Here is a 12,612-nt window from a genome sequence, read left to right on the forward strand (position 1 = left end):
GGGGGGGGGGGGGGGGGGGGGGGGGGGCGCTGGGGCCACATAGCCCGGCCTGGTGGCTCCCGGGGAAGCCGAGTCAAAGTTAAACAGGCCAGCCCCCAGGCCCCAGAAACTGGAGGCGCGCCTTTTCCCCCTAGGCACCAGCGGGCTCCCTCACTCGGGATTCCGTGTGGTCCCACCGGACAGACTCCGGGCGCCGCCCCCAGATGCGCAACACACCGTCACACCCAGTGACTAATTACGGATTGGGTCCCTTTTCACCCTCCTGCTACGAACTCGGAGCCCTGACTTCTCCAAAAGTACCTGCGACTTGGGGGTGACCCTACCCGCCCCCATCCCGCGCCGCCGCAGCGCCCAGGACGCCGACTTCCCGGAGCGCGCTGGCCCGCCCCGCAGCGAGTCGTGCGCGGCTGCCGCCTCCCCCGCGCGCCGTGACTCCCTCTCCGCGCGCCGCTCGTACTCTCGCCACGCCGCCGCCCGGCACTGCAGCACCGGGGGGCGGAGGCGAGGCGGCGGCGGAGGAGGAGGAGGACCGCAGCGGGCGAGCCCCGAGCCGCTCACCCGCCCCGCCTCTCGCGGCTGACCGGCTCCGAGGAGTCGCCACTCCGCGCGCTGCGGGAGAGCGCGGCAGACGGAGGCGCCCTGGAGGAGCGAGGCTGAAGGCTGAAGGCTTGACTCTGTCCTAGGAAGTGGGTGCCCGGCTGCTGGCGCGGTGAGTAGGGGACCCTGGCAGCGGTGGCCGATTTTCCCGCCGCTACTTCTTGTCCCTCCGGGACCCGCAGGCCGAGCGCTGCAGCCTGGGGAACTTTTCGTAGCCTTTTAGATAAAGCAACTTTGCCCCACCCGCCCACGGGGAGGTGGTTGCAGGTGCGAGGTGCTGCCCTGCCGGCCGGATGCCTTTGCGGGAGCAGGATCGAGGAAGTAGGGGTAAAGCAGACAGAGTGACCCCCGGTTGCCTGGGGTTGGTCTGGGGGAATCGGGCGAGCTTTCTCCTCGATTCCCGACGGAGGTAGGTGGGCAGCCGCGGCAGTTGCGGGGGCCGCGCCCGCCTTCTGCAGGGACCTCCACTATCCTTTGCTTTTGTGATTCGATGGGCAGAAGGAAGCTGATTTAAAACCAGAAGCTCCGAAACCCTGGCCGGGTGTCCGACCGCGCCTCGCCGGTACCCCTGTACCGCAACCCAGCCTTGGGTTCAACTTTTTAGCCGGGAATCCCTTTGCAGAGGGGCGGGCAGCGGGAGATCGGAGGCAGCCGCAGTGGGCGCTGCGGGAGCCTAAAAGAAACACCTGAGATGTAAAGACTGTTCTCGGCTCAGACCTTCGAAGCCCCGTCTAGTGTCCGCAGGAGAGCAAGCGAGGGCTGGAGAGCCCGGAAAGCCGCGGGGCTGTCTGTGAGTGTCTGCGCTTGACCACACTGTGCCTTCATTCAGTAAAAACCGACTGAGCGCCTACGGTGCGCCGGGCGCGGCGAGAGAGCGCCACTGGTGTGAAGCTCCGCGGGGAGAGGGGCCGTCACCTGCAAATAAACTACCGAAGTGATTTCAGGGGCTGAGCAGGGCGGCGGAGGCGATTCCCCCACCTCACTGACCCTTTCTCTTGGCGGGCCCTTTCCCCCGCTTCTGGGTTCTAGAACTGGGAAGACTCCTCCAGCGTGCCGAGGGGACCGCCTGGGGCTGGGCCCACCAGGACTGCGGAATACGGTGATGAACTTGGCTGGGCGGCAGCGGGCGCCCCGCCGCAGATGCTTAACCCAGAGCCTTCGCGGGGGCGTGCGGGGCCCCGCGGCGCGCGGGGGCGGAGAGGGAGGGGCCGAGTCACACGGGCTGGAGGTGCGGCCGGGACGGCCCGAGCCCGGGTGGGCGAGTCGGGGCGGCGGAGCGGGCGAGGTGGGGGGTGATGGAGGGCGCTCGCGTCACTGGCTGCGTGTGCTAGTGATGCAAATGCGGGCCCGCGAGCGGGGGCGAGGGCGGGGGATGCGGGAGGCGGCGGAGTCTCCGTCTGGGAGCGCGCGTGTGTGCGTCAAAGGCTCTCGCAGGATGGATGTCCTGCGGCGCCCCGGGCGCGGGCCGCGGCGACCAGGGGAGGCGCGGGTGGAGGCGGGCACCGGCGGACTGCGGCGGGGCGCGCGCGGGCGGCGGCGCCGGGCGGCGAGGGAAGCCCCGCAGGGCCCCGGCCGCGGGCCGGCCGGCGGCTCCGCAGTGCACCGCAGTGCCGCCAAGGCGCCGCAGCGGCCGGAAGCTCCCCGGGGACCCAGAAGATGGAGCGTCTTTTAAGGCGCCGCGACAGGGATTCCCTGCCGGTCTCCTCCGACTCTGGACCTCCTCCCTTCGTTCTTAACCGACTGACAGGGCGAGAAGGAAAGTTGTTTCAGTTCCATTCCTATCCTTAATCCTGGGGGAGAATTGGGTATTAATCCTGCATCCGCTCATTTTCAGTGGCCAGTTCCGAAAGGCCCCGTGCTCCCGGCCAGTTTTCCCGTGAAAGCTTTGATGCTGAGGTTCTTCGGATTCTGTAGCGCTGATCCATTCCTTCACCGTTCTTCAGGAGTTCTGTTAGGAGGCCCGGCCTCTTAAGTGGAGCTTGAGAAAGGCTTGCAAAACAATGTGCTCGCGTTCCTCCTAAAAATGTGTTGAAAACCTTACTGCAAGTGCATTCTCTGGTAGAGAATAAAAAGCCCAATCCACATTTCTTCCTATGTATTAACAACAACAAAAGGACCCCACTTTCTGGAAACCTAATGGCAAAGATTTTTCTACCGGCTTTCCTGAATGAGCCCACATCGGCAGGATGTGTGGCAAAAGGAATGAAGGGGTGATGGAGTTGAGGAGCTAACGGGAGAAAGGAGAGCACTGTTATTAAAGAGAACGGAGTTAGAGATCCTGGTCTCATTTTCCCCAAGTACTGTGTTATGTCACCACCTTATGTTATGGGCAAGTGACTTACCCTTTTGGGTTCATCCTCCGTGTTTGAGAAATGTGAAAAACAGCTGAGACTAGCTCTTATTAAAAAGTTGTTTTGAGGACAAAAGAGAGCGTCTCAGAGAGTTATGGACGTACATATTCTGTATGAATGGAAAATGTTGTAAAACAAAATCCCTTAAAGGAAAGAGAAAACATATTTTTTCAAAAAGTCTGGCGACTTCCTCCGGCACTGTTCCTTTAATGAAATTTGGCCTTCAGTGTCAGCAAATGCAGACAATAGACTTTTCCTAGCAGTCTAATATAAAATCAAATGCCATTAGCTGCTGGCTGTCTGGAGGAGAGGGGCAGGGGAGGGAAAGCTCTGGATTGCATCTGAGTGTTTTGGTGATGTAGTGGAGAAATTAAATTTATTTTTCATGACCCAGTGACATTTGAAAGTAGCCTTGGGTCTGAGCAGCACACTAGCCTAGGAGCTTTTAGGTAAATATCCTACTCATTATTAATACTGTCATATTCTGTAAGTGTGGAAGGTCCCTCAGAAAACAGGATGTAGTTTCCACCCTCAAGATGATTACTGCAGAAGACATCAAAATGTGCAGTATATTACCTGACCACAAGTACCAGAAAATCCATTTCCTGTAATTAGGGATATTAGCTCTTATTCTGAGGTAGACTTCTTGATGACATATTTCATGAATAAAAACATCTGAATGCCTTCCAAATCAGGTCACTGTGTTGTTATTCACGTTACTCATGCATAATGGTAGATTTCTGTGAAGAGTAAAAGTTAAAATGTCCTTTTAATTCTATGCAGCTCTATCAGGAGAAAATCTATGATTCATCACTGCTTCTTGGTTCCATGTTGCTGAAGTTTCTGTTTGAGCCATGGTTTATGACATTGATACTATTATTCATTTAACACAAATTCATCATTTTGATGAAGTCTGTTTGTAAACCTAGGAGAGGCCCCCCCCGCCCCCCGCCCCTGCCATCAACTTCATCCAGCTTTGGTACAACATTGCTAAATTAATTTGAATTTTACTTTTTAAATTACATCTCTGTTGAGTAGCCAGTGTAAAATGTTGCAGTGGATAAAACTGGAAGCTTCTTTTTTTTGGACACAACTGAAATAACAAGGGAGGATGAAGTTACTGTTTTAATTCTTGCTGGAATGAGGGTACAAAGACACTATATAGTTTATCTGAAACACCCCTTGTAATTAGGAAAGGTAGGTAGTCATTGTATATCAGATGGTTTCCCTGCAAAGAAGTAAACAAAATGAGATGAACTTACAGGGCTGGATTGGATGGTTTGGTCCTTTCTGGTTCTAATTTTCTTTCCCTCCATAAAATATAAGAAATATATAATACATAATATTTTAAATTTGAACTTATAAATAGAATATAAGAGATTTTTTAAATTAACTCATTGAAATTTTACATGGGACCATGGGCTGTGTATGTGTAATTAGTCTGTTAGATTTTGTATTATGCCATGAGGGGTATGAGTTAAAACATTTTTAAAAGACCAGAGTTGAAAAATAATAATCTCAGTTTAATGTAAAGTGAATATTGAGTTCAATTTAACATGACAACACTTTACATGTTTTCTCTTGACCACCTAAAGCACACCGTGCCTGCTGTATCTTTCCCTGTGGACAGTAGGTAATACAAATGATTTGAATCAGACACTGTAAACTGTATTGATGGGCTTTAGTCTTCTTAGAGCACTCAGGCCTTCTTATAGCACTCAGGCCTTCTTATAATTTAAGAGCACGGGTAAGATTTATGACAAGTTAGAGTGCTTTCTCCCATCATTTTCCATTCTTTGAGAACCGTGTGAACTAGAAGTCCTAGAAGAGTCTAATAGATCAGATTTCTAGAACAGCCGTGTGCTCCCCCAGGTCGCTTGTCCAGGTGGAGATTTCTGAGCCCCATCCCAGGCATCCCAAACGCGTGGTTTCCTGCGCGGCCCAGAGTGTGCGGTTTCTCAGGCGCTGTCCCGTGGGTTGGATGCTGTCGTTTGGGGACCACAGCTGCAGGACCACTTGAACAGTCCTTGGCCGTGCATCAGGGACCCAGGACACGTGGACTCTCTAAGCTGTGTTGTTCTCTTTGGTGCTGATGGAATATCTGCTTGAAACTCTCACAGGAATCGCATTCTGGCTTGGCAAGGCAGGTTTCAAGATGTCTGGCTTCTTTGGTAAGAGGCAGAGGCAGAGTGAAGACTGTGTTCGGGAAGGACTCTGTGGAGACAGACAGACGGGCATAGGCCAAGGGAGCATGACGTATGATGGGTCTGTCTACTGGCATAATGACTGAAAACCTTGGCCTTCAAAGTCTGCAAGGCTCTGGGTAGTCTGGCCCCAGCTCACTTCCCTAACCTCGGGTTACATAACCCCGGACCTCTCCCATCCCAGCAGCCTTCAAACACCCGTCTTCTCCTGCTGTGGCAACCTCATCTCTTGCTCCAGCCTGCCTTCCTCGTGTTAATGCCATATGTTATTTAGGTTCCAGTCCAGCCTTCTCTTCCTGGAGAAGCCTCCTGAACTGCTTTTGTGAGGTTAAAATGCCCTCTCCCATCACAGCGTGCTTTTCCTTATCCATAAGGTTGTCAGAGAAAAAGAGCATGCTCAGTCAAATTTGAATTTATTTTTAACATAAATGTCTCAAATATTGCATAAGCCATATTAAGCATTATTTATTATTTATATGAAATTTCAATTTATCTAGACATTCTGTATTTTTATTTGCTAAATCTGGCAACTCTGTTTATAAAGTTCATTAATTTTGCATTTCGTTTTTTTTAAAAATGAGATTCTTTCATGAATAGCTCTCTCTTCTGACTAAGTTGTTAAACTCGAAGAAGCCACAGACAGGACTGGGGAGAGGTGGTTGTTTTGTCTTGCTGTTTTCTCCCTAGAAGGAGCTCAGGAAACATTATCAGATGAATTAAATTAATGAGCTGTTTGAGAAAAATGGTGTAACCATAGACAAGTTTCTTAACCTCTTAGAGCCTTAATTTCTTAAGCTGTGAAAAGATGTTTTTATACCTACTTTTTAGGGTTGTGTGTGAAGGTCAAATAGGAAAAATATACATAAAGCTCCGACCTTGTAGGCACTGTACATTAAAAGGTACCTTTTCTCTTCTCCCAATGTTTGTCTTGTAAGATGAAAGTGTTCCTTTTTAACATATGAAATCCTACTTCCTTTTATTGTAATGCAATCCTGAATGTTTCTGGACTGTTTAACCAAATGCAAGGTGCTCTGGAGACTCAACTATGCAGTTATAGCAGTGCACCCATCTGGTGAACAGAGATTTCTGGGGCTGGTTCATGGGCCTGTGGCGTGTGTAGTCACAACAGGGTCTCACACTTGTGCGTGTGTTTGTGTGTGTGTGTGTGTGTTCAGTCATGTCCAACTCTTTTGTGACCCCATCGACTGTAGCCTGGCAGGCTTCTCTGTCCATGGGATTTTCCAGGCAAGAAAACTGGAATGGGTTACCATTTCCATCTCCAGGGGATCTCCCCAACCCAGGGACCGAACCCACGTCTCCTGTGTCTCCTGCATTGGCAAGTGAATTCTTTACCACTAGTGCCACCTGGGAAGTCCTAGGAAGGGTCTTTTGTTTGATTTATGCTCTGCCATCACCTTCTGAAATTCCTTGAACAAAGCATCCCCCGTTTTCCTTTCACATTGGACCTTGCCAGTTACGCTGTGTGTCCTGGTAACCTGTGCACGTTTGTGTACAGCACGTACCTCGGGAGTATTATATTTTGTCTTCATAATGACTCTAGGACCTTGCATTACTCAGAGAACTTGTGGTTTTCCTGTAGCTTATAACTGACTGAACCAAATTCAGTGTTCCTTGCACTGCTCCCTGACTGTCTTCACCTGGTTATGACCGGAAGGTGTAACCATGTCTTTGCCTAAGCACCAGGAGCTTTGGAAGAGCCAGTCTTAGGTCTCCTATCCTTCGATCACCTTCCTTCCCCTCGCTGCTCTTGCAGTTGCTGAGCCAAGGTCTCAGAATTCCAGGTCTGCCTTTATAGGAAAACCAGGACCACCAGCAGCTCTTTTAGGCAGGTATCTCTTCCACTATTCAGGTTTTAAAATCTGCAGGTTCACCCAAGATAAATAGTCATCTTGGAGGGTTGCAGTTTTTCTAAGAGAGGTATCTGAGATGTTTGTTCTTTGCTCTCAATCACTCAGATGAGTCACACAGCACAGGGGCCTCTGCGGCAAGGAACAGCCACGCGTTTTGGCAGTAGGTAGAGAAGGTGACCCACTTTGTCATGTCAAGCTCTGACTAGCAGATCCGCTGGAGAAGGGATAGGCTACCCACTCCAGTATTCTTGGGCTTCCCTTGTGGCTCACCTGGTAAAAAATCGGCCCGCAAGGCGGCAGACCCTGGTCTGATCCCTGGGTTGGGAAGGTACCCTGGAAAATGGAAAGGCTACCCACTCCAGTATTCTGGCCTGGAGAATTCCATGGAGTGTGTAGTCCCTGGGGTCGCAAAGAGTCAGACACCGACTGAGTGACTTTCAGTTTCACAGCCTGTTTTAAGATGTACTTATCTTAATATTACGTTTTTTAGTAGTTCTAAGCATACCATTTTTTTCTTTATGCCGTTTTTGTACTCATGTGTATTTGTATTTAAGAAGCGACTGTCCAGTGATTCCTTGGAGCCACTCTCAAATTTGCCCTGATATTCTTCTTTTCAACACGTAACAGCATTGCCCCAGTTTACACCCATTAAATACAGTATGAGCAGCATTGAACACAAGTAATTTAAGTATAAATATTATTATTTTTTAAAATATCCAATTAAATCTGCGGCCTGGGTTTCCTGTTGGCCACATCAGTGTGAGGGGAGTTATAGACCCACAATAACATCTACAGCCATTTCTCTGGCCCTGTTCTCCCCCCGGTTGTGGATTCCCAGCCTTCTTTAAGATTTCTCGCTGTTTCTCCGAGTCCTCGGGGACACTCCTGCAGTCGTCATCCCTAGTGCCCTGCAGCAACATCACTGCAGTGCTCCAAACCTGCCTGCCTGCATCCAGGATGCCCTGGCTCCACTATTGCAGAATCCGCTGCTCCCGGCATGTACTCCCCGGGGAGTTTAGAGAGTGTGTGAATGCACATGGGCTGGTGAGAGGACCCTTCGAGTGACCAATGTCCTGTGTTCACATTCACGCATCCCCTGCTGATGACAGCCCATTGTCCTAGATTATAAATAGTGGATCTGCAATTGCCTTTTGCTTGGGATGAGTCCTTTCCTGGGAGACATTTTAGTTCTTCCCTTTCAGACATACTTCATGGTATCAGAATGTTCAGATTAATCTTCTCATTTTTGTCAGGCTGTTTATGGCATCATTACTTGCAAGAGTGGAAAACAGTAAACAACTTATGTGCTCATCAGAGGATGATCACGTCAATTATAGTGCATTTAAATACTGAAATACTACACTGCCAGTGAAACAACTGAGGTGAACTGATGTGCACTGGAACTGTTTTTGAAATTATGTTTTAGTGGAAAATATAGTAATGTATTAATATTAGCCAGAATATGCAGCATATCACTATTAAAAAATTAAGGTATATTAAAAAAAGTCTAGAAGGATAAAGAGATCAAACTATTATCTTTGGGGAAAAAGATGGAGAGGATCTGACACTTTTACTTGATATATTTCTCAATCATTTTGAGTTTTCAGCAATAGGTGCATATTAACTTTTATAATTAAGGCATCAGTAAAGGTGGTAAAGGTTAATTTCAAGATGTCCCTGTGATGCTATTTCTCAAATGTATCTAAATAAATATAAATATGTCCCAGTGTTTAAGTGGTAGAAAGCCATGCTGGTTTTTCCTGTGGATGTTTTTCCAGTTCATAATTGCCAATAACGTAATCAAAGGTTTGAGAACATAAATTAGTTTGGTAGTCTATGAAACTATTTTCATTTTGAGTGAACAATGGTGCAAATCTATAAATGTTCGATACAGTAGCCTGTGAGAAGGACTCCTGGTTGCTGACCTAGGTTGTCAAAGCTGAGGCCCTCCCACCTCCTTCCACCCTTGTTATCAATAAATCTTATGTGTCCAGTAGCTGTCATAAGCTAGATTAACAGACTGCACATTCTACTTTGAGGAACATTATTCATTCTACTATTGTTGTTCAGTTGCTCAGTCATGTCTGACTCTTTGCGACCCCACAGACGGCAGCATGCCAGGCTTCTCTGTCCCTCACCATCTCCAAGAGTTTGTTCAAACTCATGTCCATGGAATTGGTGATGCCATCCAACCATCTCATCCTCTGTTGTCCCCTTCCCCTCCTGCCCTCAATCTTTCCCAGCATCAGGGCCTTTTCCAATGAAACGGCTCTTCGCAGAAGGTGGCCAAAGAATCGGAGCTTCAGCATCAGTCCTTCCAATGAATGTTCAGGGTTGATTTCCTTAAGGATTGACTGGCTTGATCTTCATTCTCTACTGTGACTGTGTGTTTGGTGGGACTGGAGGTTAGCATGTTTTTTATCTTCTCTTCTCGTGGACCTGGCATGCCCTCCCTCCCACCATCTCTCCTCCCCCGACTCTGAACATCTGCATGTTGGTTCATGGAAGAGGCTCCTACCTGTCCTCCAAGCCTCAGCTTAAAAATCACTTTTCATGACCCTCCACAGCAGACTTCGGGCCCCTTTCTCTGCCTCTCCCAGTCCCCTTGCAGCTGTACGACATAAGTGCTTCTCATCCTGGGTCATTGTGGCCCCTCCACTGGAGCTGAGTCCCTTAACCCAAGAGTTTCTAGACTCTGAGTCCCTTGAACTTCAAGGCAAGAGCCCCAAACTTTGGGATGTTTCTAACTCCTGGCCCTGGACACATAGGGGCTAAAAATATTTTAAATTATTAAAAAATCTTTTTTTATTGAAGTATAATACACAGAAAAGTGTGCTTTTTAGAAGGGTATGGCTGAATAGATGTTTATAAACTGAGCACATGTTTTTAAACAACACCCAGACCATGGAGCAGATTGCGCCCCAGAAGCCCCTTGGGTGTCTGTTTTAGTCATAACCCCCTTCTGCTGTTCTGAGTTCAGTCCTTTGGACGTGCTTAACATGGCTCTTCCTTAAGTGTTAGTTGTTCAGTCATATCTGACTCTTTGTGACCCCATGGACCATAGCCCACCAGGCTCCTCTGTCCATGGGATTTTCCAGGCAAGAATACTGGAATGGGTTGCCATTGCCTTCCCCAGGGGATCTTCCTGACCCAGGGATCAAACCCAGGTCTCCCTCATTGCAGGCAGATTCTTTACTGCCTGAGTTACCAGGGAAGCCCCAACTCTCCCTAACCTGCCCAGGTGCCTTGTTTTTTCATGCCCACCATCAGAGAAACTGCTTGACAGAGCCTTACAACTGCCGAAGCACATTAGAACGTCACGGCTGTACCAGAAGGCTGCCTCTAGACTCCCAGATGACCAGTCTACAGTGTGCTAGAGTCAGAGAAGGTTTTCTCCACACAGCTGGCCGCAGGGCAGCTCTGCCCGTGGTCTGCGTCCCCCATGGGCAGTTCTGTCGTTTGACAGCGACTCATACCGGATTCTGTAAGTTTCGTTCTCTTTCCAGCTTGCTGAAATTGCACATGAATGTGTATGGAATTTCGTCTTCTGCTTGTAAGCCTCTGATTAATTACAAAATGATTTCTTTTTAATAGATAAAGGCTCTAGAATTTTAGAATTTCTATTTCTTCTTGTGTCAGTTTTGGTAAGCATATTAAAAAAAATTGGCAATTTTAGCCAGGTTGTCAAATTTATTGCATAGTTATGTGCAATTTTACAATCATTGCTTTGTTTTTATTTTGTGAACCCTGTGACTCTTGTATCGAATTGTATTTTCTTCACTCCTTTGGCTGTTATAGGCTTAGTTTTTTGTAAAGATTCTAGAAACTTTACAGAGTCATGCACTGTTATCTGAAGATGTTAACAAGTATATATGAATTATTTAAAATGAGTTCTTACCCATTTGAACCTATAATCATTGCCTGTGGTTATATGCAATTTTTAAAGCTCACTATTTCTTTTATTTATCATTAAAACACAACCCTAAAAATTCAGAATGTTAGGAAGTAGATAGAATGATAGATACATTTAATTAATTTTTAAGATGTATAAATGATAGAGAGGTTTGTAGAAGATACCAAGTTCCTGAAGGCAAATATGTTGACAAGAATGAAATACTTATGGGCTTTCTGTGAGCCTACTGATTATTTAATGATATCTGTGCTTGTAATATTGTGTGAAAAGAAGAGAATCTAAAAGTAAAGGAGAAAAGGAAAGATATTCCCATCTGAATGCAGCGTTCCAAAGAATGGCAAGGAGAGATAAGAAAGCCTTCCTCAGCAATCAAGGCAAAGAAATAGAGGAAAACAATAGAATGGGAAAGACTAGAGATCTCTTCAAGAAAATTAGAGATACCAAGGGAACATTTCATGCAAAGATGGGCTCAATAAATGGTATGGACCTAGCAGAAGCAGAAGATATTAAGAAGAGGTGGCAAGAATACACAGAAGAACTGTACAGAAAAGATCTTCACGACCTAGATAATCACGATGGTGTGATCACTCACCTACAGCCAGATATTCTGGAGTGTGAAGTCAAGTGGGCCTTAGGAAGCATCACTACGAACAAAACTAGTGGAGGTGATGGAATTCCAGTTGAGCTATTTCAAATCCTGAAAGATGATGCTGTGAAAGTGCTGCACTCAATATGCCAGCAAATTTGGAAAAACTCAGGACTGGAAAAGGTCAGTTTTCATTCCAGTCTCAAAGAAAGGCAATGCCAAAGAATGCTCAAACTACTGCACAATTGCATTCATCTCACACGCTAGTAAAGTAATGCTCAAAATTCTCCAAGCCAGGCTTCAGCAATCCGTGAACCATGAACTTCCAGATGTTCAAGCTGGTTTTAGAAAAGGCAGAGGAACCAGAGGTCAAATTGCCAACATTTGCTGGATCATTGAAAAAGCAAGAGAGTTCCAGAAAAACATCTATTTCTGCTTTATTGACTATGCCAAAGACTTTGACTGTGTGGATCACAATAAACTGTGGAAAATTCTGAAAGAGATGGGAATACCAGACCACCTGACCTGCCTCCTGAGAAACCTATATGCAGGTCAGGAAGCAACAGTTAGAACTGGACATGGAACAACAGACTGGTTCCAAATAGGAAAAGGAGTACGTCAAGGCTGTGTATTGTCACCCTGCTTATTTAACTTATATTCAGAGTACATCATAAGAAACCCTGGGCTGCAAGAAGCACAAGCTGGAATCAAGATTGCCGGGAGAAATATCAATAACCTCAGATATGCAGATGACACCACGCTTATGGCAGAAAGTGAAGAGGAACTAAAAAGCTTCTTGATGAAAGTGAAAGAAGAGAGTGAAAAAGTTGGCTTAAAGCTCAACATTCAGAAAACTAAGATCATGGCATCTGGTCCCATCACTTCATGGGAAATAGATGGGGAAACAATGGAAACAGTGTCAGACTTTATTTTGGGGGGCTTCAAAATCACTGCAGATGGTGATTGCAGCCATGAAATTAAAAGACACTTACTCCTTGGAAGGAAAGTTATGACCAACCTAGACAGCATATTGAAAAGCAGAGACATTACTTTGCCAACAAAGGTCCGTCTAGTCAAGGCTATGGTTTTT

General features: G+C 47.3%; 1 protein-coding gene across 1 annotated transcript in view; it reads left to right on the forward strand.

Annotated features, from left to right (window-relative positions):
• Nucleotides 1-506: 506 nt before the first annotated feature.
• Nucleotides 507-12,612, forward strand: part of SV2C (synaptic vesicle glycoprotein 2C) — a 209,617-nt gene continuing 197,511 nt past the window's right edge. The window contains exon 1 of the mRNA XM_043470698.1: nucleotides 507-709. The gene's annotated coding sequence lies outside the window, so the exon portion shown is untranslated. The remainder of the gene's footprint in view (nucleotides 710-12,612) is intronic.

This window comes from Cervus canadensis, chromosome 6 (assembly GCF_019320065.1).
Source record: "Cervus canadensis isolate Bull #8, Minnesota chromosome 6, ASM1932006v1, whole genome shotgun sequence".
NCBI classification, from domain to species: Eukaryota; Metazoa; Chordata; class Mammalia; order Artiodactyla; family Cervidae; genus Cervus; species Cervus canadensis.